We start from the raw sequence: 22,852 nt of genomic DNA, 5'->3' as shown, positions 1-22,852 counted from the left end.
ATGCATCTCTAACACTGAGCAAAGGTCATGTAAATTATATTTAACCAACGAAGGGTTAAAATCAGAGCTAAACTATCTAAAAAATATTGAATTCATAATTGGTAAGCTCTTTTCTAACCTCTGCTTCAGTATCCTGACATCTAAAACTCCTCTGTTAAGACTGAAATTCCCTGGAGGACGAAGGCTCAGATCCAGTCTGAGAGCACACAATGGAATCACAGCTGACGATGCACATCTTTTTCTAGATGTCTCCATATGCTTGAGAGGTTTTTTCCCCCTAGCAGGCATTAGGGGACTTGCTACTCACTGCCACCAAGAATCTGAGAACATTCTCAAGGATTATTGTAGAGAAGGAGTAAAATAATGTGTTGCTCTCGAGCATACAAAAGACACATGTCAGAGTGGCCTTCAGTAGCTAAATTAACTAATGACAGGGCAGTTTTGAATGTTGTCAAATTTTGAACGTTGTTTAATTTATAATACTCCCTACTTCTAGCAGCTAAATGTTTTATCTTCACTGTTTTTACTATTTTATCATTAAAAATAACACCTCAAGGGCTAGAGCAAAATGCAATTAATTTTTGTCTATATGAACACTTACAATTATACTGGATTGGGAATTCATGGTAAATACTGTTCCCTAAAACTATAGACCCCTCAATTCTTTCTTAGTAACCCAGTATTACTAAAAGCTCAAGAAACCAGTATACATAAGTATCATGCACATAAAATGCCTCAAAAAACAAAACAAAACAAATCCCTCCCAAGATTAAATTCATGGGATACTCATCACAAAATGAACAGATGTATTCTCAAGCTAATATTATTCATTCTTTGAACTCCCATAGATTCTACAAATTCCAGTTGGAAAAAGGAGCCTTGCTGCTGTCAATGTGCACTAACCTCCCCAACAAAGAACAGGAGCACACACGCGCGCGCGCGCACACACACACACACACACACACACACACACACACACACACACACACAGCATCGCAGCAGCAGCTGCTGTCTTTTTAAAACACTGCTATTCCTGCAGAGCAACCTGTGATCTTTACAGAGAACCGAAGACCTATCCTCCCTATTCTGAAAAGTCAAGAGTTGAGGAAGTCACTAGACTGTAGCCAACAAACAGTGCAAAATAACCAAAGATGTCTCCTAACCTTGCAAAAACCAAAAAAGTACCCACACACTGTACCATTCAGTAGTGTTTAAGCAAACTAAAATAATTTATTTTTAGAATCTTTTGTGTGGGAGTAATCTGACAAACTATATTTTACTCACTTTCTTTCTGTAGACAAATATTCTTTGACCAGCTTGTTCCTTAAATACCAACGCTTTAGGTTTCAAACAGTGATGCTTTGGTTCCTAACTTCATTTTGTTTACTTAAGAAAGAGCAAAAAACCAGAAAACAAAAAATGCATACCATAAACCACAACTTTTTTTTAAAATGTCATCCCAAACACCGAACTTCCAAGAGTACTTTGGAAACTGGCGCTCTAATTAATCAAGGAACCAGTGAAGCCATTACAAACAATGCTTTACACTCCCAATAATCAACTGACATGAGTTCTTCCCGATGCCTTCGTTTTCAGAGAACCCTTTCAAATCTCATTGTCCCCACGCTGGAGTAGCTGAGTGAAACTGATATAAACATTTAACTCCTATGATCCTCAGCACGTAAACCGAGCGCTGAGGTCCAGAACGCGATCACTACAATATATGCCATTTTAGAAACGGGCCTCGGACAGTTACTGCCACATCTTAAGTGCCTTTTAGACTTCGTCGTGTCTAAGACAACGTCTCTGGTGGCACCAGAGATATACAGTATCTCGTGCAAACTACGTTGCCTCCCCCGGTCAGAGCCCCCGTAAGTGACGCTACCCCACAGATCTAGGAGCGGGTGACCACGGATGTGCAAGAGTGGAGAGCTCTTGGCGTCTCCATGACTCCCCCGCCCCGCGCGCAACTCCTCTCTAACTGGTCCGGAAGAAGCCCCGCCCCCTCCCTTCCTCTAGCCCCCGCGATTGGCTTAGCGACACCCGGCAGGTCAGTTCCCTGCCTTCGATTGGCTCACTGTCCCATCAGTCACACGCAGCGAGATTCGGGTCGGTGGGAGGGGAAGGCGTTGGAGAGGTGGAGTGGGAGTGGGATTAGAGGACGGGGTGGCGGAGGAGGGCGTTCAGGCTCGGTCCCCGGTTTAGGAAAGTTTCCCCTACCAGTGACAGACCCGGACGGCGTTAGGCCCGGTCCAGCTCCGGGCCGGGGCAGGGCGCTCGGATCCCCGATTCCCGCCCCTCGGTCCCGCAGGCCCCGGAAACCACTAGGGGGAGGGGGAAGAGGGAGGGACCAGTTAACCAGGGACCGACCCACCCCCGATCTCGGAAAAGGCGCCTCCGGGACTCCCCGGAGGGGCGGGGGCCGGGGAGCTCCTGCGCGCAGAGAAGACCCTGACCCCCTCCCCCAGCAGCCCCCGGGGGCCCGAGAGAGAAGTGTCCCCGGGCCCGGGGCGTGACCGTCGCGAGCCGGCCGGGAGGGCCCCTCCCGCTTCCCGCCTGGGGGCCCTGAGGGCCTGTCCCTTCAGGGGCGGGGAGATGGGGGAGAGAAAAGGGGGCGCTGGCGAGCCAACCCGGAACCTCCCGGACCGCCTCCCGCCCCCAGCCCCGGCCCCTGCGCGCCTCCTGCACACACGCCCGCACCCAGAAAGTTAAGTCAGGGGCGAGCCGGGCTCGGCGCCGCCGCGGTCCGGCCCCCGGCTCCCCGCCCCCACCGCGGCCCGGCCTGCTCGGCCGGAGCGCGCCGCCCGCCCCGCCCGCCACAGCTCCTTCCCGTCCGCCCGCGGCGCGCGGCGCCCCTCGCCCCCCACCCCCGGCGCTGACACGGGCCCGGCCCGGCTGCCGGGCCGCGAATCCCCTCCTCCCGGCGTCTCACCCAGCCGGCCGCCCCCCCGACACGGCGCTTCACCTTCACACACCCCCGAGCACTTCCCAAGTCCTGCCTCCCCTCGCCCGGCTCCCACCCTGCGCAGCAGTCGCTCCGCGTTTCCATGAAAGAATGCACCTTCTCCGGCTTCACCTTTCCGTCCCTGCCTCGCGTCCCCCGAGGGCACAGGAGACGCGCTCCTCGCCGACCCGCACCGGGCAGGGCGGCGGGCGCCTCGCTCCTCGGGCGGGGGCCGCGCCCGCGCCCCCGGCCTCCCCGCCGCGCCTCGGCTCTCACCTCTCGCCGGCGCCGCGGGCTGCAGCCTCCGCCCGCCTCGCGCTCCGGGACTCGTCTCCCGAGCTCCGGCAAAGCGCTGGAGCGCCTCCTTTCTCTCCCAGGGACTCCGCGTCTCCCTGCCGCTTCCCGCCCTCCCCACCCCCCAAGCCCCAACTCCCCAGCCTCGCGGCGCCTCCGGGATGCAACTCGCGTTTTCCGCGCACCGGGGCAGCGGTCGCCGCACACAAAACAGCCCTCTCGGCGGCGCGCGGCTCTGCCCGGCTCGGCGCAGGAAGGGCAGACGCGGCCGGGGGTGGGGACGCGGCGCCCCCCGCCCGCCGCCCGCCTCCCGCCCGCCCTCGCGGCCCCCAGGGAAGGCGCGGTTACCGGCTCGGGTCGGTCACGCCGTCAGGTGCCGGCTGCCGTCGGCGCTGACCTTCGCCGCCGAAGCTGTGGCTGAGGCTGCGGCCGCCATGTTCCCGTGTTAATAACTGCTGCCTGGTTGTTTATTTCAATGGAGATCCTCCCCCAACTCCCTCCTCCTCCTCCTCCTCCTGCTCCGCGTCTCCGCACTTGCCGAGAGAGACACAGACCGCGCAGAGCTCGCGATCAGGGGAGGGGGCTCGGGAGCCAGGCAGTCCCTCCCCCCGCCTCCCTGGCCGTGGCCGCAGCCAAGTCCTGTCACTGGGGAAAGGACGGAGCGGAAACTTGCGTCCCGCGCCCCCGGGGAAGGGGCAAAGGTGGACGGAGGGTTCTACGGGGAGCAGACCCTGGCCGCGGGGTCCGCAGCATCTCCGTCGGCGGAGTCCTCTAAGAAGGCGACCTGGGGAGAGGTGAAGAGTGAGGAGAGAAAGGAGAGGGGACAAAATGGGTGACTGTGGTAGAGGGAGGGTGACCTATGGGTGACTGGAAGTGAAGGGAGAGTAAACAGATGACTCCATGGGAGGGCAAAGGGCAGTGCCAAAAAGAACGAGTGGATGGGACAGGCCGGGGCTGCAGACGGCGGGGCAGTTACCCCCGCACGAAGGTCGGACAGAGCCCAGTGCCAGGTTAGCCCCGGGAAGAACCTCCCGCCCGCACTCCGTCCGGGCCCCTCGGCCAGCAGCCTGCACCCCTAGAGCGCACCTCGCACGCCTGCGTCTGCTGCTGCGCCCTGGAGGCGCCCGTCGTCCATCAATTCAACCTCGGCTCCTAAGACGATAGGCTTCTCCAGTTGCAGCCGCATCTGAAGAGGGGATGGAGGGGCGCGACCGTGCGAGGCGAGGCGAGCTTAAAAGGGTGCCACCCAGCCATTGCATGATAAAGCAAAAGGACACACAGTGTAAAGCCTGACCTGGTTGAGCATTCTTGTCACGACATGAGTCACAAAAGTTTTTTAGTGGAAAGTCCACTTTCTAGACAGAAAGTGATGTTGGGGGGATGCAGGAGAGTTGCACTGAAAATTCGAAGAGAAGGCTCATAAAGGTTACTTGGATCAGTTTTATGCTTTGGAAAAGCAAGTTCTTCACAACCCAGATACATTTCGTCCGAAGAAATGAGCAACATTTGTTCAACAAATGTCCTTATTTTTAGTCTTAAAATGAGAAAGGTCACTTGCCATAGACAATAATAGTGTTTACTGAACACTTACTATGCGTCTGGCACTATGCTAAGTGATTTATACATTTTGATTATCAAGCCTTACAAAGTAATTACCATTTTTAGCCTTCACAAAAAAAATGAAGCTTAAAGAAGTAAAGTAATTTGCCTAGGGTCATACAGCTGGGAAGCTGGAGAAGATTTGAGCCCAGTTCTGGCAGACTCCAGAGTCCACACTTTTAATGGTGTCTTCAACCTCAAATTTGTGGGAGTACCACCAATTTTTTTTCGGGAAAGAAAAAAACGTGTGTATGCGTGACTATGGATAGAAAGTGTTTGGAAGGCTATAACAAATTGTTAGCACTGGGGAGTATGAGTGGGTGTGTAATGGAGTAGTACTTCCACTTTTATTTTGTACACTATAGTGTTTGAAATGTTTGCATTCACCATGTATTAATTTAATAAATTTTTGTAGATTATTTTAATTACATGGCATAACAGAATAAGGTTTCCTGAAAACCCAAAGCTCTCCAAAAAACTGGGGAAGAAATGGGAAATGGAGGGTTTTTTAATGACCTGTTTTCTTCCACAAATCCTCATCCATAGTATTCCTACAATGAGGTAGTAGTCGCCTGAGGTCTGTCGCATTGCTGGACTCCAATTTCCTTTCCTGTCATCACCCCCAACTCTGAGTTGTGATAAAGAAAAGATTCTCCTTCTGGCTTTCTACTCCTCTTTTGGCAGAAGTCCAGAGTTCATCAATACTCTGCAACAGATTTCACACTTTCAAGAACCACCCATGATATCTGTGCAAATTAATGACTCCCATTGCATTTCTATGTTACTCAATAAAACTTACTCAAGATACATGACTGTGTCTATAAAAATAAACAAACAAAAAAATCTGACAGCTTAGCATGAGTTGCCTCCAGCTGCTAATCAGTTGCCTCAAGCCTTGGGGAATCCTATAACTTCTGCTCTCTTCTACAGCCTCTGGTCTCCCTCAACACTTCATGCTGTAGTTATAACAATATTCTGTCTTGCACTGGAGTTGTTTATATATTGTCTTTCTCTTTCACTAGATCGTAAGCAATTCAGGGCCCGGAACCATGTCTTGTTCTTGTTTTTACATGCTATAGCTCCTAACAAGATCTTATATAATGTTTGCTGTTTATGTGAATCTGTAAAATGTAAACAACAGTATCCAATCGGTCTTCATGTTCGTTTCCCCAACTCACCCTCCAATACCTTGCTCTTAAAACATATTTATAAAAAATGTTTTCAGTATTTTGAAAGAATTTAGATTTCTGTAAGACCTCAGAATAATTGTTTAGGAAAACCAGCCGTAAGGATTGGTGAATTATCATGTGATAATGTAAAATGAAAAGGAAGAAAAGTAAATAAGTTGGCTTAATTATTCAGTCAAAGAAAAATAAATAAAAGCAAAGATATAGGAACTGGATATATTATCAACAGAGAACAACCCAATAAGGAAAAAAATGTGGGTACAAATCGTAAAGGGGAGGAAATTATTGAAATTTAGTAGAAGCAGAAACGACACACCATGGATGGATGAGGCAAGTAGACAAAAACCAAAAAGAAATGTCAGCCAAATCACAAATGCAACTTAAAGTAGTAAAGAAAAATGATAATTTATATAGTTAATAACACACCTAAGAAAATTGGAACAATGTGAATACTGTAGGACAAGAAATTCTATTTTGTCTGCCTTCTCTTCCTCGTTCAACTTCAAGTTACTTTCTTCATACATAAACTATATAAAAATGGAAGATTCAATATGATTTTTTAAATTATTACTACTAGCATGCTTCATGATATAATGAGAGATAACAGTGTGGTAAGAAGAGCTAGAAAAGATAGGCAAACATATGAACTGCGCTTTGCTACTTAATATGTGACTAAATATCTCAGTTTGCTCATCTGTATAATTGTTGCAAGACTCAAAATGGTATAAATAAATGTGCTTTGTTAACTCTTAAGTTCTTTATACTAATGGAATATTATTACGTTGATTAGATCCACGCATAGCACAGTTATCTTTATTTCGGTGTTCCTTTCAAGTTATAAAAACAAAAAAATTATCGTTCATTCTATTAAAAATGTAATCACTGGATGGGGGGAATCAGTTAAGACATTTGTTTGACAATTTGATTACTGAAAAAAACAACTGTTTGACCAAATGTTTCATTCTTATTGTCTGCTCTCTCCAAATCCCTTAAATATTATAGCTACCATAAATGTGTCTGATATAGGTCAAGTGTACTACATATATTTTTATTTCTAATCAAAGTAGGCATTATATGTATTATTATTCTCATTTTACAGATGAAAAAAAATGAGGTTCAGAGAAGTTAATTTATGCAAGATCATAGAGCTGCCTTTGCAGCATGGCTAACAGATTCTGCTAAAATTCTTTTCTCCATCACTGAAAATCTCTACTACTCTAAGCAACACATTGTCTTCATCCTTATTTCCTTAGTACCTATAACAACTCCTAGAACATAATGCAAGCTCAATAAATGATTGTGAAATGAATAAATCAATGAATGAGGGGTTCCATTCAAACCATACTACACACTGTCACAAGATTAATATTCCCACTTCTATTCTATTTCTTTCCCACTTGAAAACTCTTAATAATCCTTAATTGCCTAGAGAATGCAATTCAAATCCTTTACCTTATATTCAAGACCATCTTCAGTAGGACCCTAACTGCTTTTTCTAGCAGTAACAGCAACAAAATACTTAATACACCCTCACTTATTCCAGGGTGTTCTGGAAACAGACTGACATGAGTTTCAATCTTGGCTCTTACTGTGTGAACTTCGGCAAGTTATTTAGCCTCTCTGCAAATTCTATCCTGTGCAATAAGGTAAGAAAATGAAAAGGAAAGAAGTAAAACCATCTTTATTCATTGATGATGTGAGTGTATACATAAAAGATTCAAAAGAGCCTAAAAACTATTAAAATGAATGTAAGATCACAAGATACAAGGTCAACAGTCAGAAATTATATTTCTATATACTAGGAAGAAACAACTGGAAAATGACATTTTTTAAAATGTCATTTACAAAACATAAAAAACATCAAATACTTAGGAATATATTTAACCAAATTACTATTGGCATTTTTTTTTAATGGAATAAAAGAGAAGTTCCTGGGCTTCCCTTGTGGCGCAGTGGTTAAGAATCTGCCTGCCAATGCAGGGGACACAGGTTCGAGCCCTGGTCTGGGAAGATACCACATGCCACGGAGCAATTAAGCCCATGCACCACAACTACTGAGCCTGTGCTCTAGAGCCCGTGAGCCACAACTACTGAGCCCGTGTGCCACAACTACTGAGCCTGTGCGTCTAGAGCCCATGCTCCACAACAAGAGAAGCCATGGCAATGAGAAGCCCACACACTGCAATGAAGAGTAGCCCCCACTCGCCGCAACTAGAGAAAGCCCGCACGCAGCAACGAAGACCCAATGCAGCCAAAAAAAGCAAAATAAATTAAATAAATAATAAATAAATTTTAAAAAACAAAGTTTATTTAAAAAAAAAAGAGAAGTTCCTCAATACAATGAACGGTGTGTACAAAAAGCCTATAACAAATGTCATACTCAATGGTGAAACATTTACACCTGCTCCTAGAGATTGGGAAAGAGAATTGGAAATAAAATGTCCACTATTACCATCTGTATTCAATATTGTACAGGAGATTCTAGTCAATGCAATGAAGAAAAAAATGATATAACTATCACTAAGGAAGAAATAAAACTGTCATTATTTGCAGATGGCATGAACGTTTATGTAGAAAATCCAAAAGAAGCAACAAATGATTAGAATTAAATTTTAGAAGATCTCTGGAATGGAAGGTTAATATACAAAATACAGTTGTATTTTTTTATATTAGAAACAGAAAATGAAAACTTGAAATGTAAATTGAAAAGCTTTTTGGCAATATCCATTAAAGCTGAGCATTTCTGCTTTATGACCCAATAATTCCACTCCTAAGTATATATCCAATAGAATTCATTGACTGAAGAACGAATAAATTACAGTGTTTTTGCTCAATGGAATACTATATTGAAATTAAAATGAACACACTATAGCTCCATGCAATAAAGTGGATAAATCATATAAAAATAATCTTGAGTAAAAGGAGCTTTATATAAAAGAATACTACTGTATAATGTCATTACATAAGATGGAAGATGGATAAAACTAATCTATAGTGATAAATACCAGGACAGTCGTTACCTTTTTTGGAGTAGGTGGTGCCTGGGAGAGCACCTGAGGGAGATTTGGAGATGTTGAGAATATCCTATTCCTAATCTGAGTGGAGGTTACTTGGACGTGTTCATTTCATGAAACATTGTGTGCACAGCTCATTCAAGGTATAAACATGACCTGAGTACCTACCTATATATATTAGACTTCAATTAAAAAGGTGTTATTGTTGTATGCATTTACTGATGTTTCCCTAACTCAACTGCTAGTGCCTTAAAGACAGGGATCATATTTTAGATTTCTTAATATCCCACACAGATTTTAGCACAACTTCCTAAAATGTTACTTTACTTCGCATAAGTAGGTACAGGCGCCAATAAAGTTTATTTAGTTTTAGTAAAAGTATAAATAATAGTAAAACAACATGCATATATACACATATATGTACAAATATAACAATTTAAGAAGTGTTGACAGGGGACTTGGTGGTCCAGCAGTTAAGAATCCACCTTCCAATGCAGGGGACACGGGTTTGATCCCTGGTCAGGGAACTAAGGTCGCATATGCTGTGGGGCAACTAAGCCCACGTGCTGCCACCACTGAGCCTGCGTGCTCTGGAGCCCAAGGGCCACAACTAGAGAGAAGCCCGCGTGCCACAACGAATGGCCTGCGCGCCGCGACTAAAACCCGACACAGCCAAATAAATAAATAATTTTTAAAAAATTAATGTGTTTATTAAAACAAAGTATTGACATTTTTTCTACAATTCTCCTTTCTCTTATGTTTACCTTTACTAACTCGAAAATAAAGATGTCTATTAAAAATAGAAACTAATAAAAATTAAATGTACTCTAATAAGTTAAGAGTTGGTCAGCTATTGATCTCATCTCACTTAACATAAAGGTTCATGCAGGTAGGCTGAGAGGAGTCTTAGAATAAGAAGTAGGTTCTAGATCAGAATCTAAGCCCATAAACAGGCTGACTTAAACACTTGGTTAGTTGGTTGCTTGGTTGGTTGGTTGGTTGGTTGGTGGCATCTTTGTATTGTGGCGAAATATATATAACCTAAAAATTGCCATTTTAACCATTTTTAAGTGTACAATTCAGTGGCATTAAGTACACGCACACTGCTGTGCAACCACTATCCATCTCCAGAATGTTCTCATGAAAATGTTCTGGACGTGTTATCAAGGACTCAGTTTCCTACTTGAGGACTTTTTAAGATCCCAGGCAGTTTGGAAATACTGTATCAGGGAGCTAAAGCTCACTCAGAGGAAAAAAGATGCCTTTGGTTAAAATGCAAGACTTTTATAAAATCCTGGGTGTGAAGGGGAATGACTGTGTTCCATTTTAGCTAGGACAGAAAAAATATCTTCGTGAAAAAGAGTGCATCTGAATAACAGCCCTTCTTCCTTAGGAGAACCATCTTCTTGCTTCTTTTGAAACAGGCTTCTATAAATGTGGACCACTTGACAAATAGTCCTCCTAACCACAGAGCCCTCATTCTAGCAATATTTCTTGGGCTTTAAAATATAAAACTCTGTTTTTATTCAAAACATTTACAGGGTCAATCAATGTTATATTTTAATTAGCCTATTATTTATGAATGTCAGTTTTTTACATCCTTGATGAAATGCCTAGGCTCCTGGCTTGTTTTATTTTGTTTTTAGGTTTTCCCCAAGATGATTATGAAGTTTCAGACACACAACTACCTGAAAGATTGCAGGTGTTCTCTTGCCCCATCCTCAAACCCTTTTAGATGATTAATGTCCTAGTTCTTACACTGAGTGGCAGGCATGTGGATATTTATTATTCTTTATATCTGTCATACATGTTAGAAATATTGTTTTGTATATATTCAGTATTTAATAAAAACAACTTAAAAAATTCCTTCTATGATATAAATTCTACTTAAGCACATTCTTTTGTTACAAAATAAGGAAAGCTAGTACTTAGATCCTGTATTTCTTTTAGACTAAGTTGGGTTTTTTTTTGTTTTTTTTTTGTTTTGGTTCGCAGGCCTCTCCCTGTTATGCCCTCTCCCGTTGCGGAGCACAGGCTCCAGACGCGCAGGCTCAGCGGCCATGGCTCACGGGCCCAGCCGCTCTGCGGCACGTGGGATCCTCCCGGACCGGGGCACGAACCCGCGTCCCCTGCATCGGCAGCCGGAGTCTCAACCGCTGCGCCACCAGGGAAGCCCTAGACTAAGTTTTAAAATAAACTACTAATCCTGGATACTTTCTAATACACTCAATCCCTGATTTATACATGGCCAACGAACCACCTAAGACTGGCAAGGTTTTTACTTGACTGGCACTCTCTTCTCTTTTTGCCTCTGCCTAGAGGTTTTCCAACTCATGTTTCCTCCTCCCTCTCTCTACTATGAGCTGCAGAGACAGCTTTTTCTTTCCCCTGCGTACTAGTGGTTTCATTTACAACATCACCATTTCCTCGTATTTAAGTCCTCTGCCTCTCAAGAGTTTTGCTGTTTGTTTGAACCCCTGCTGCCATCCCTAAGATAAAACACCAAACACAGTTGAGTTTGAAGACTCTTCTGCACTGTAACCACATAACCCCAAGGCTCACCATTTGAATCTAGACACGCTTAACAGAGTCCCTTTCCAAATGCAGCAGATTAAGTTCCAGTTTTCCACAGAAACACACACATGATGGTTATGTTCTATTACTACTATGGTGCTATTTTGGATTTCACAGGTTTTAGCAGGGCAGCTCTGAGAATCTAAACCCCTTGCAAAATCTTGTTTCCATAGAAAAATATGTTCTGCCTCACAACCAATCAGTGAACAACTAAACTTTTGAAATAAATCCATGAGGACTGCCTGTACTTTTCATCTGAGACTTCAAAGCCTTTCACAAAAACATCATTTAAAAAAAAAAAAAGCCATTTTGCCATAGCTAATAGTTATTAAAGGACTTATGTTCACAACTAAGAAGCGTGTGTTAACAACCTTTGGACACGAAATGCTGGAGATAATGTACAAATTATTACCAGGGGTATTGGATATGCTTCTTTCCATTTATTAATTCAACACAAAGTTATTGAGTTCCTATTCTGTGCAAAGCATTATTCTCAGTACTGGAGACCAAGTACTGAACAAGCCAGGGAACAGCCTTATCTTAATGGAATTTACAAGTGATGTGCCTCATACTGGCACTTAATAAATACCTGTTGAATGAATGATTGAATGTGGCTAAGAAAACCATTCGAATATGATAAATATTTGTTTTATAAAAATTAAGTGAAATCAGTGAACAGAGGGGTTGCAGAATGCAGAACGTAAATTAGACAGGAATTTGTTCCAGCAGTCAAGGTTAAAATATTTCCTTATTATAACAAAGCAATACTGGGTAGGAGTGTTGGGTGATCACAACCAGAAGGCTAGTACCTCTATCATCCACATGGCCTTGACTTTGCAGAGCACTGGTTAGAAGACAAGTGCCACCCCACCACTACCTGTATACCTTTCTGCAAATTATAACTCTGAGACCAAAGTATATTTTATCTACAAGTAATTTTGATGTATCATCTTAACCGCAAGGACTCAGTCTCAGTTTATGGTGGCATTGTAACAACGAACCCAATTTTACCAAATGGAACAGAGGCTTTAGTCTAGAATAATGGGGTTGCATTTTAAATCCCATCTTCATAGATATTTGTAATATACTTCTTCTTTATGATACCATGTATGATTGCAATCCCCCAACAGGAAATATTGAGAGAGAGAGAGAGAGAGAGAGATTTCAAGGAATTGGCTCATGCAATTATGGGTGCTGGCAAATCCAAAATTTGCAGGGCAGGCCAGCAGGCTGGAAACTCCAGCAGGAGTTGACATCTCAGACTTGGGACTGACGGCAGCCTGGAGACAGCTCCTTCCTTCGTGGGAAGCTCAGTCTTTTCTCTTAATGCCTTCAACTGATTAGATGTGGACCATCTACATTATGGACAGTAATCTACTTTACTCAAAGTCTACTGATTTAAATCACATTTTAATGTTAATTAACATGTTAATTAGATGTTAATGACATCTAAAAAAATACTTTCACAGCAACATCTAGACTGGTGTTTGGCCAGACACTTGGGCATAATAGCCTAGACCACTTGACACATAAAATAGTTTTCTACTATTCTATCAAACTAACTGCTTTGGGATGGTTGGAGAACACGAAAATCTATGAGGGTGGACCACTGCCCCAATTCATTTGCCATGAAGTGAGTTCCTTGATCAGAAGCAATGCTGTGTGTAATACCATGATGGTGGATAGGACAGCCTGTTCTGTGGCTACCAGTCCAGCTCTTTCCCCAGAGACTCTTGTCATCGCCCCATGGTCTCATGAACAATGTAGTCATGGTGGCAACACAGACCTCCATTCACCAAGGCCGACCTGGCTGTGGCCACCACTGAGTGCCCAATCAGTCAGCAGCAGAGACTAACACTGAGTCCCCCAAATGGCACCATTCCCAGGGGATCAGTCAGCTCTCTGGTGGCAGGTTGATTACATTGGATTACTTCCATCAATGGGAGGGCAGCGTTTTGTTTTTAATGGAATGGACACTCTGGATAGGGATGTGCTTTCCCTGCATGCCGAACTTCTGTCAAAACTACCATCATCTGTGCTTTGTGACCACCTAGAGGGGTGGGACAGGGAGGGTGGGAGGGAGATGCAAGAGGGAGGGGATATGGGGATATATGTATATGTATAGCTAATTCACTTTGTTATACAGCAGAAACTAACACAACATTGTAAAGCAATTATACTCCAATAAAGATGTTAAAAAAAAAATTCACCAAAACAAAACAAAAAAAACTACCATCATGGACTACTTTGCTAAGGAACACTATCTCTGCAATATTTTGTAAAAGAATAGGCATAGCACTGAAACAGCAGTTACGACAGTCTTACTCAACTTTCTTTTGTGACCAAAAATCTACGACTCTATTAACAATGTAGTAGTTTTAATAACCTAAAATGAAAAAAAAGTCTTACTCATTAATTACTATTGGTTATAAACATACTATCAGCAATGAGGTACATCTGTAGTAATAAATTGAGTGCTATATGCAGTATGCTTTCCATCAGTGTATATAATGGGTTGTTAGTGCCAAGCTGAGAAGTTTTGGATCCCCACAGGAGTAATTTCAAGATTTCTTTATAGTATGGTGGAATTTTGTAGGATTTTATAAAGAACAAGATACCCAGATTTTTTACTGAGCAAATTCTCCCAGTGCATTTGGCTTGATTTCACTGTTGGCTTTCCCTTGATTTTTACTAGGTTTTTCATATGCTAAATTTTAAGTAGGGACATTTTTGCAATTCTTTAAGAAGTTTTATTTTCAGTCTGCTCCCTCCTAAAATAATGTTTTTAAATGAACCAAAATGATATATTTTATATAGCATATTTTAAATAAATAGTAAACAAATTTTTTGTAATAGCATGTATTTTCCAGTACTGTGCTATTATACATACTACTCTGTTTTCTTTAAATTTGTTGGGGTTTTTCTTTTCTTCCCTTTAATATACCATTAACTTGTGATATTCTTAAATACACTTGAACTCTATTTTGGAATGATTATGCTGTCTTCATGAGACATTCTTTTGCTTTCTTTTTTCCTGCTCTTTTCCCTTCCCTACAAATTGTTTCTATTCTACTCTTTGTCCCATTGGCCCTTTCTCGTATAATTGTTATTGCTTATTTACTTTTAATCTAACTCTGTAACTATCTTTTCCTCCAATTCTGAATGATTTAAGCAAAATCTCTCAAAATGAGTTTTCCTCTTTAACACCAATGTTTAACCAGTCTTTATTTGTCATTTCAAGGTACCCTCAAATTTGACCTCAATTTCAAACAACTTTCCACATGCTATTGATACAACTGTGGTGTTCATCTACATTTCACTTATAACTTCTAATTAAACAAGAATTATTATATTTTTAAACTTGGTTTAGATATAATGCAATAAAATATATTCTATTAATGTGCTTGAAATTCGATTTTAACATATTCCTTATTCAGAGGAAGCCTGTGCATGTCTCTATCACAGCACAGATGGCACTTCATATTTACTGGAGTACTTTTTTTCCTACTACTAGATTGTAAGCCCCTTGAAAACAAGGAGTATATGTAAATCTCTAGTGTCTGGCACAGTGCAGGTTTTTAATGAATGAAGAACAAATGAATAAAGAAATGAATGAGAACTGTTAGCTGTTTAATTTCAGTGGTCTTTTCCAAAAGAATACTTCCCCTGCCAGCACCAAATAACACCAAATAAAATTTCTTTCGCGAAGGTCAAATCTTTTCATTTCCCAACTGGACTTATTTTACAACAAAAATTTCCTTAGGAAAACACACTTGTTTTAACCTATTCATCCAAGGCAGAAGTTGTTAATCCTGGTTGAAGAAGAAAATCACATACCCATCCCAGTAAAAATAAATTAGGAGCCCCCAGGTGATTCTCAAGTGCAGGCAAGGTTGAGAACGGCTAGGCTAAGATAGAAGTAACTGGTGGCAGGTTCTAAGGTGCAAGGAAAGCAGAAAAATAAGATCCTAATGACTTGTGGCAGAGAAGTTCTTTGTTGGAGGCGGGGTTTGGGGGGCAGGGAGTTTGAGATGAGCCCAGCTCTTCCTTCAAGAGGCTGGGGGTGGCCGGAGAGAGAAGTATTTTTAAAACTATCTATTGTTTTGAAAAATTAAGAGGAAAGTTAATATGTCGTTTCTAAAGAGGCAAACTTTGAAGAGGAAAGAATTTAAAATTTAAATTTAAAAATGAGGTCAGAGATTCCAACAATTGCTAATAAAAGGGCCCTTTGAGTTTCTTGGGCTTTTTACAAAAATACTCCCCAGGCTCGCAAATACCGCAAGCAGATTGGGTATACAGACGAAGAGAAAAGCATAAAGAAGAATAAATGTTGACATAGCAGAACTTGAGAGAAGAAAAACTGTTTTAAAGAATTAGTCATCCCCCAATTTGTGTCTATTCTATAATTGCAACAACATATAAACTATATGTGAATATGTCTTATTTTATTTAATTAACTTATTTTGGACGCAGTGGCTTGCAGGATCTTAGTTCCCTGACCAGGGATTCAACCTGGGCCCACGGCAGTGAAAGCACCAAGTCCTAACCACTGGACTGCCAGGGAACTCCCAACTATATGTGAATATGGACTGAACAAGAAGAGTGAAGATGTTAGACAACTGGCATGTTTAGGTGTACTGAACTTGAAGCCTGAGGGTCTAGTTCCTCCTGTGCTGCTAACATGCTGTGTTTCCTTAGGCAGGTATGTTCACTTCTCTGGGGCTCAATTTCCTTACCCGCAAAATGAGGGAGTTGAAAGCTTGAATTAAATCAGTGCTTCTTGCAAGGTTTCTCTAAAAGAGTAGGCTGAAGCCCCCAGTGTAAGTCCAAATCTTTTCATAATCTCCTGTTTTGCCTTAAAAGTTCACATGCTGGGATGTGAATTATATCTCAGTAAAACAGTTTTTTTCAAAAAGTTCATGTACTTTTTACTCCTTACTCTTCTTGTGTTTTTTTTTCCTTTTAAATACAGTTTAGCTTATATTGCATATAAAATTTTATATTCTGCTTTTTTTCACTAATTATTATATGGTTCACATTTTATATATGTCATTTAAAATGTTGTTACTTTCCTTCTTATAGCTTTCCAATATTCCATCCTATGGCCGTACTATAATGTATTAGCCATCTCCTAATTTGGGATGTTCATATTACAGCACAGTGTGTTTTTGCCAACACACTGCCTTAATCCCGTCTGCTTGGATCCGTGCAAAGGCTGAGATTTCTTCATAGTTTCTAATTGAATCCTCTGAAGTGCAGAGATTGTAAAATGAAAAAAATTTTTTCTCGTATTGCTGCCATGTGTTAAGTGGTCTCTTGGTGACGTAAGTTGTAATTCATTCTTTCTTGAGACCTCACTGCCAAGAGGGGGGGAGGAAACTAACATTTACTGAATTCGGAGTCTTTTATGAAGGTTATTACAGGTCATCCACCCAGTGAGGTAATGACTATCCCACTTCATGTAATAATAAGCTGAGACTCAGAGGAACTGGGTGGCTGACTAACGATGTGCAGTACCTGGGTTTAAATGGCATCTGATCCCCCCAGATCTGTCCCAGGCCATCCTGTTCAGCATACTGTGCAAGAGAGGGAGCGCACGGCCACCCCTGCCCTTCCCTCAGCTTGCTTTTTATTTTTTTTAATTGAAGTATAATTGATGTTCAATGTTATATTTGTTTCAGGTGTACAACATAGTGATTTAATATTTTCATAGGTTATATTCCATTTAAAGTTATTACAGAATAACGGCTATATTCCTTGTGTTGTACAATATGTCCTTATTGCTTATTTATTTTATACAGAGGAGTTTGTACCTCTTAATCCCCTCCCCCATCCCACCCCTCCCCCTTCCCTCTCCCCACCTTGTAATCACTAGTTTGTTCTCTACATCTGTGAGTCTGTTTCTGTTTTGTCATATACATTCGTTTGTTTTATTTTTTAGATTCCACATATAAGTGATAGCATAGAGCATTTGTCATTCTCCGTCTGACTTATTTCACTGAGCACAGTACCCTCCAGGTCCATCTGCCTTGTCACATCCTTCAGCTTGCCCATTTGCCAACCTCTTTTCTTGGCAGTGCCATGGTTTCTCCTGCAACTAACATTTCATTGTTTGACGCACAGCAGACAGTTTGTTTTCCAAAGGATAAATAAATGAAGGATTATTTTAATGCTTAGAGCAAGGATCAGTAAACTTTTTCTGTAAAAGGCCAGATAGTGACTATTCTAGACTTTGTGGAACATACGATCCCATACATATGAGATCATATATGGCAGTCCCAACTACTCAACCCAGCCTTTGTAGTGGAAGAGTAGTCACCCACCTTGCACAACAATGGATGTGGCTGTGTTCCAATGAAACGCTGTTTAGGGGACTTCCCTGGTGGCGCAGTGGTTAAGAATCCACCTGCCAATGCAGGGGACACGGGTTCGAGCCCTGGTCGGGGAAGATCCCACACGCCGCGGATCAACCAAGCCCATGCGCCACAACTACTGAGCCTGAACCCTAGAGCCCGCAAGCCACAGCTACTGAGCCCGTCTGTCACAACTACAGAAGCCCACGCGCCTAGAGCCCGTGCTCTGCAACAAGAGAAGCCACGGCAATGAGAAGCCCGCGCACCGCAGCAAAGAGTAGCCCCTGCTCACCGCAACTACAGAAAGCCCACGCACAGCAACGAAGACCCAACACAGCCAAAAATAAATAAACAAATAAATTTATTTTTTTTTAAACACGTTAGTTAGGGACCCTGAAATTTGAATTTCACATAATGTTCATTTCTCTCAAAATTATTCTTTTTGGGGTTTTTTTCATCCATTAAAAAATGTACAAATCATTCCTAGCTCATGGGGAATTAAAAAAAAAAAAAAAAGCCTTGTGGGCCAGTTTGCCAACCTCCCTCCCCCAATATGGGCCTGTTATTCATACGTAAGGCTTGCTGTGGTCGCAGCGCTAGGAGGGAGAGTGATGGGTAGATGTGGGTCACGTCCACTTGCTCCATTAAGGCAATTCTTTTTTTAGCCGCTCACGCATCATGCGGGATCTTAGTTCCCAGACCAGGGATCAAACCTGGACCCCCGCAGTGAAAGCACCAAATTCTAACGACTGGACTGACAGGAATTCCCAACTGGGTGGTGTCTTTTGGTTTGTTTGTTTTATAATAAACAATGCTTGGTAAGTGGTTTACATGCTAATTTTATTTGTTATTTGATCGATTGTAAATATCTGGTAGAATTAGAATCAGGCCATATATATATTTTTTTAATTAATTAATTAATTTTTGGCTGCGTTGAGTCTTCATTGCTGCCTGTGGGCTTTCTCTAGTTGCGGCGAGCGGGGGCTACTCTTCGTTGCAGTGCGAGGGCTTCTCATCGTGGTGGCTTCTCTTGTGTGGAGCACGGGCTCTAGGCACGTGGGCTCAATAGTTGTGGCTCACCGGCTCTAGAGCGCAAGCTCAGTAGTTGTGGCGCACGGGCTTAGTTGCTCTGCGGCATGTGGGATCTTCCCAGAGCAGGGCTCGAACCCGTGTCCCCTGCATTGGCAGGCAGATTCTTAACCACTGCGCCACCAGGGAAGTCCTGGGTGATATCTTTAACTCAGGAAACAATGGTGAGGTTGCATGGGGAGAGGTGGGGGAAGGGTGGAAAAATATGAGGAGTTAAACCCCATACCCTCCCCCAGGGTTGTGCTGCCCCTGAGGGCAGTCCCTCCACCATAGCCAAGCTCTGGCCTGGTGATGCCTTCAGTCTAAGGCATTGTGTGTCACTCCGACCTAGAGCATTTCTCCAAGGACTGCCTGCTCCCTAGCCTAAATCTGGGTCCACAACTCATCTGCTCTTCCAAGCATCAGGCCCAAGGCACAGTCAGAGGAAGGAAGGAAAATGGAGCTGAATTTTCCAGAATTATCTGGGCCACTGTCTCCATTTCCCTCAGCTCTTCAGGGGTATTTTTCATGGAATAAATCCAGGCAGAGAAAAAAATTAGATACCAAGTACACAGCAAAACCTCTTCTCTGTCTGTAATTGGATAATTTGGGCTTTCTGAGCTGAGAAAAGAGATGACCTAATACTTCCTACTGGGAAATAACAGGTTTGGAAAATAGACAGGTAATTCTCATCTTATTGCAACTGATAAGCTGAACTAAGATGCTCTTAAAAATACCGAACATATGTCAGAGCAAGCCCAAGGTATAAATCATATAACACAATTTTGATACCAATAAAAGCATTCAAACTAAAAGAAAACTAATCTCAGAAAAAAATTAATGGCTTTTAAACAGAACTGTAAGATTAATAGAGAAAGAAGATATTATGTTTTATTATGTTTGATTTTTATAAGGTATTCATATAGTTACATGAAATCGTACTTGATAAACCAATTCAAATCGACTTAGTTATGGGCACTAGTAAATAAACTAAGAACTGACTAATGTAAAGCTACAATACTCTGGGACTTCCCTGAGGGTCCAGTGGTTGACTCCAAGCTTCCACTGCATGGGATCCCTGGTTGGGGAACTAAGATCCCGCATGCTGTGTGGCAAAAAATATATATACATAAAATTAAAACAATTAAAAATTTTTTTAAAAAAGCAACTACACTCCAATAAGAATAATTTAAAAAAAAATAACTGCTTAAAGACCAGCAGATAATATGGTCTTGCTTCAAGCTGATGATATGCAGTGTGAACTCTCCAAAACCCAGCATGCTGGAAACTGGAAAGCTTCAGTGTGCAGCTCTTTTATCTACCCAGTTATTATTATTTGATACAAATTCCTGGAGGGCAGGTCCATGACTGTGCATGTGTTTGTCTTTTCATTTCTTGTGCCTAGTCATGTGCCTGGCATGTCATAAGCTCCCTAAATACAACTAGAATGAACGATGAACGAATATGGTCATGAGGATGAGACACTGCAAAATTCTGAATTGGTTTTTAAACCATTAAAGAAAGCCTAAATTACTTTCAGTGTGTCTTGTATTCTAATTATTTGACTATTGCTAATCTGATATCATGTCAAATGGAAAATTCTCAGTTAAATGTGATACTCTTATTTTCCCACCAAACGGAAAATAGAGTTTATTGACATGTTATTAGATAGCAGATCCAGTGTTAATATTTTTATAGGTGGCCTTGAAAGTAATAAATACATTCAGCTTTCAGAGTTTAAGGCTCTAGAGCGCAGGCTCAGTAACTGTGGTGCACGGGCTTAGTTGCTCCGCGGCATGTGGCATCTTCCCGGAACAGGGCTCAAACCCGTGTCCCCTGCATTGGCAGGCGGATTCTTAACCACTGCGCCACAAGGGAAGTCCTTTTTTATAGCTTTATTAGCGACACTGACATACAAGAAAACACATATGATTAAAGTGTACAATTCAATAAGCTATGACATGTGTATAACCTTGAAACCACCTCCTCGATGAAGACTGAACAGATCTTTCACCTCCAAAAGTTTCCTTGTGCCCCTTGGTAATTCCTCCCTCAGCTTCCTCCCCAGCCACCGTCTTTCCTCCACGTGCTTGCTCGCTGTCACGGTAGGTTAGTCCGTTTCCACCAGCAATTTTTCCCAGGACCCCAGTGGACTCTCCCTCGTATAAAATGGTATAGCATGGTCAGCCGCCCTTGTCCGCAGGTCTTGCATCCATGCATACCGAGGGCTGACTGTACTTTTTCTTTTTTTTTGCAGTACGCGGGCCTCTCACTGTTGTGGCCTCTCCCGTTGCGGAGCACAGGCTCCAGACGCGCAGGCTCAGCGGCCATGGCTCACGGGCCCAGCCGCTCCGCGGCACGTGGGATCTTCCCGGACCGGGACACGAACCCGTGTCCGCTGCATCGGCAGGCGGACTCTCAACCACTGTGCCACCAGGGAAGCCCGACTGTACTTTTAATAATCTATGACTGAACTAAAATCCTTTTCACTCATTTTAAAAAAAAGAAAAAAGATTTGTTTCCTAACTGGAAGAAACAAGTAATAATGCCAGAGTGAGGTGGATGATACACAGGTCATTAGAAAGCACTCTTAACTGAGTAATGATTTTGCAAATTATTTTTCATATTCCAGAGCCTAATGCTAATTGGATTAAAGAGTCAAGAATCCAGGAAATGAAGTAAAAGAGGAGGTATGTTGATTTTAATAAATAGGGTTTTTTTTCCCTGTCTCATCTGTCTGCTTATTTCTAATTAATAAATGGATTTTCAAAACCTGGCCAAAAATGGAGATCTCCAATGATAAATGTTCAAATAAACTGCATGTTTCTTTAAAAAAAACCCAAAAAAAACAGCTATATATTGGAGTTCTGTGTCAATAATAAAACAAAGTGAATTGTGGAAATGACATTAAAACACCACCTAAACGCTCTCTTATTAAAATACAAGTTTATTCTAACCTATTATGACCACACGTCAAAATTATGTTTGCATGCAAGTAAAGACTGGGTGAGGATGCTAAAAACTATAGCAGTTCAATTTTGGTGGTTTGTAGACTTTTGTGTATGTTTTGCATTTTGTTTTTAATTAAATAAATATTTTTGTAATGAATGTGTAATAAATAATTTACTTCTATCCCTTTCCAATTTACATTATTCAGTTGAACTTGAAGGTATGCTTCCGTATTTTGCATGTTTTTGAAAGATGTGATATCTCAAATAAACTCAACACTTAATTTTATAAACAACACATTTTCCATTCTCTTGACATCACCAAATGAAAATGCTGTACACTGGAACATAAAACAAAAAGAGACCCAACTTAGTTGGAATTATAATACATGTAAGCACTAATGCTACTTATTGATTACCACAAAAGTGCTGCTTTTTGCTTACTGCAGCTCTTCCAGCTCTTTCTGCAAGAAGCAAAATACAGTTTTTGTGAAAAGTGGTTGGGCTAAAATGTTTTCATGTGGTGAATGCCTATTCCACATTCTCATAAAGCAAATTAATTCTTTTTCATCCAAACGAAGTATTAGTTATTTCGGCTATATGTATTTTCATTCTTGAAAATGCTTAGATAATTTTAATACCCATAAATCTATGTAGACTACATGGCCTAATGTACATTTTATTCATTGACTTGTATGTGAATTTTAATTAAAATATGTTCCAAGAAGACTATTAGTTCCAACCACTGTTTACGTAGGTTTGAAAGATATAGCGGTGACCAACCTGATTTACTAAAATATTTTTATTCATATATTTCTGATTTAAAAGATATAGAGGTCTTCCCAAATTTATTCACATATTTCAGCACATT

General features: G+C 41.9%; 1 protein-coding gene across 7 annotated transcripts in view; it reads right to left on the bottom strand.

The window, feature by feature from the left end:
- NCOA2 (nuclear receptor coactivator 2) overlaps nucleotides 1-4,054 on the bottom strand; it is a 279,465-nt gene extending 275,411 nt beyond the window's left edge. For 4 of the 7 annotated variants that reach the window (XM_028500696.2, XM_007128947.4, XM_055091268.1 and 1 more), the window contains exon 1: nucleotides 3,587-4,053. The gene's annotated coding sequence lies outside the window, so the exon portion shown is untranslated. Of the gene's footprint in view, nucleotides 1-3,220; nucleotides 3,443-3,586 lie in introns of those variants that run through there. The other 3 variants (XM_055091266.1, XM_055091267.1, XM_007128948.4) reach the window with 2 other exon arrangements.
- Nucleotides 4,055-22,852: the final 18,798 nt, after the last annotated feature.

The sequence above is a fragment of the Physeter macrocephalus genome, chromosome 15 (genome assembly GCF_002837175.3).
Source record: "Physeter macrocephalus isolate SW-GA chromosome 15, ASM283717v5, whole genome shotgun sequence".
Lineage (NCBI taxonomy): Eukaryota > Metazoa > Chordata > Mammalia > Artiodactyla > Physeteridae > Physeter > Physeter macrocephalus.
This window is presented reverse-complemented; position numbering and strand designations above follow the sequence as displayed.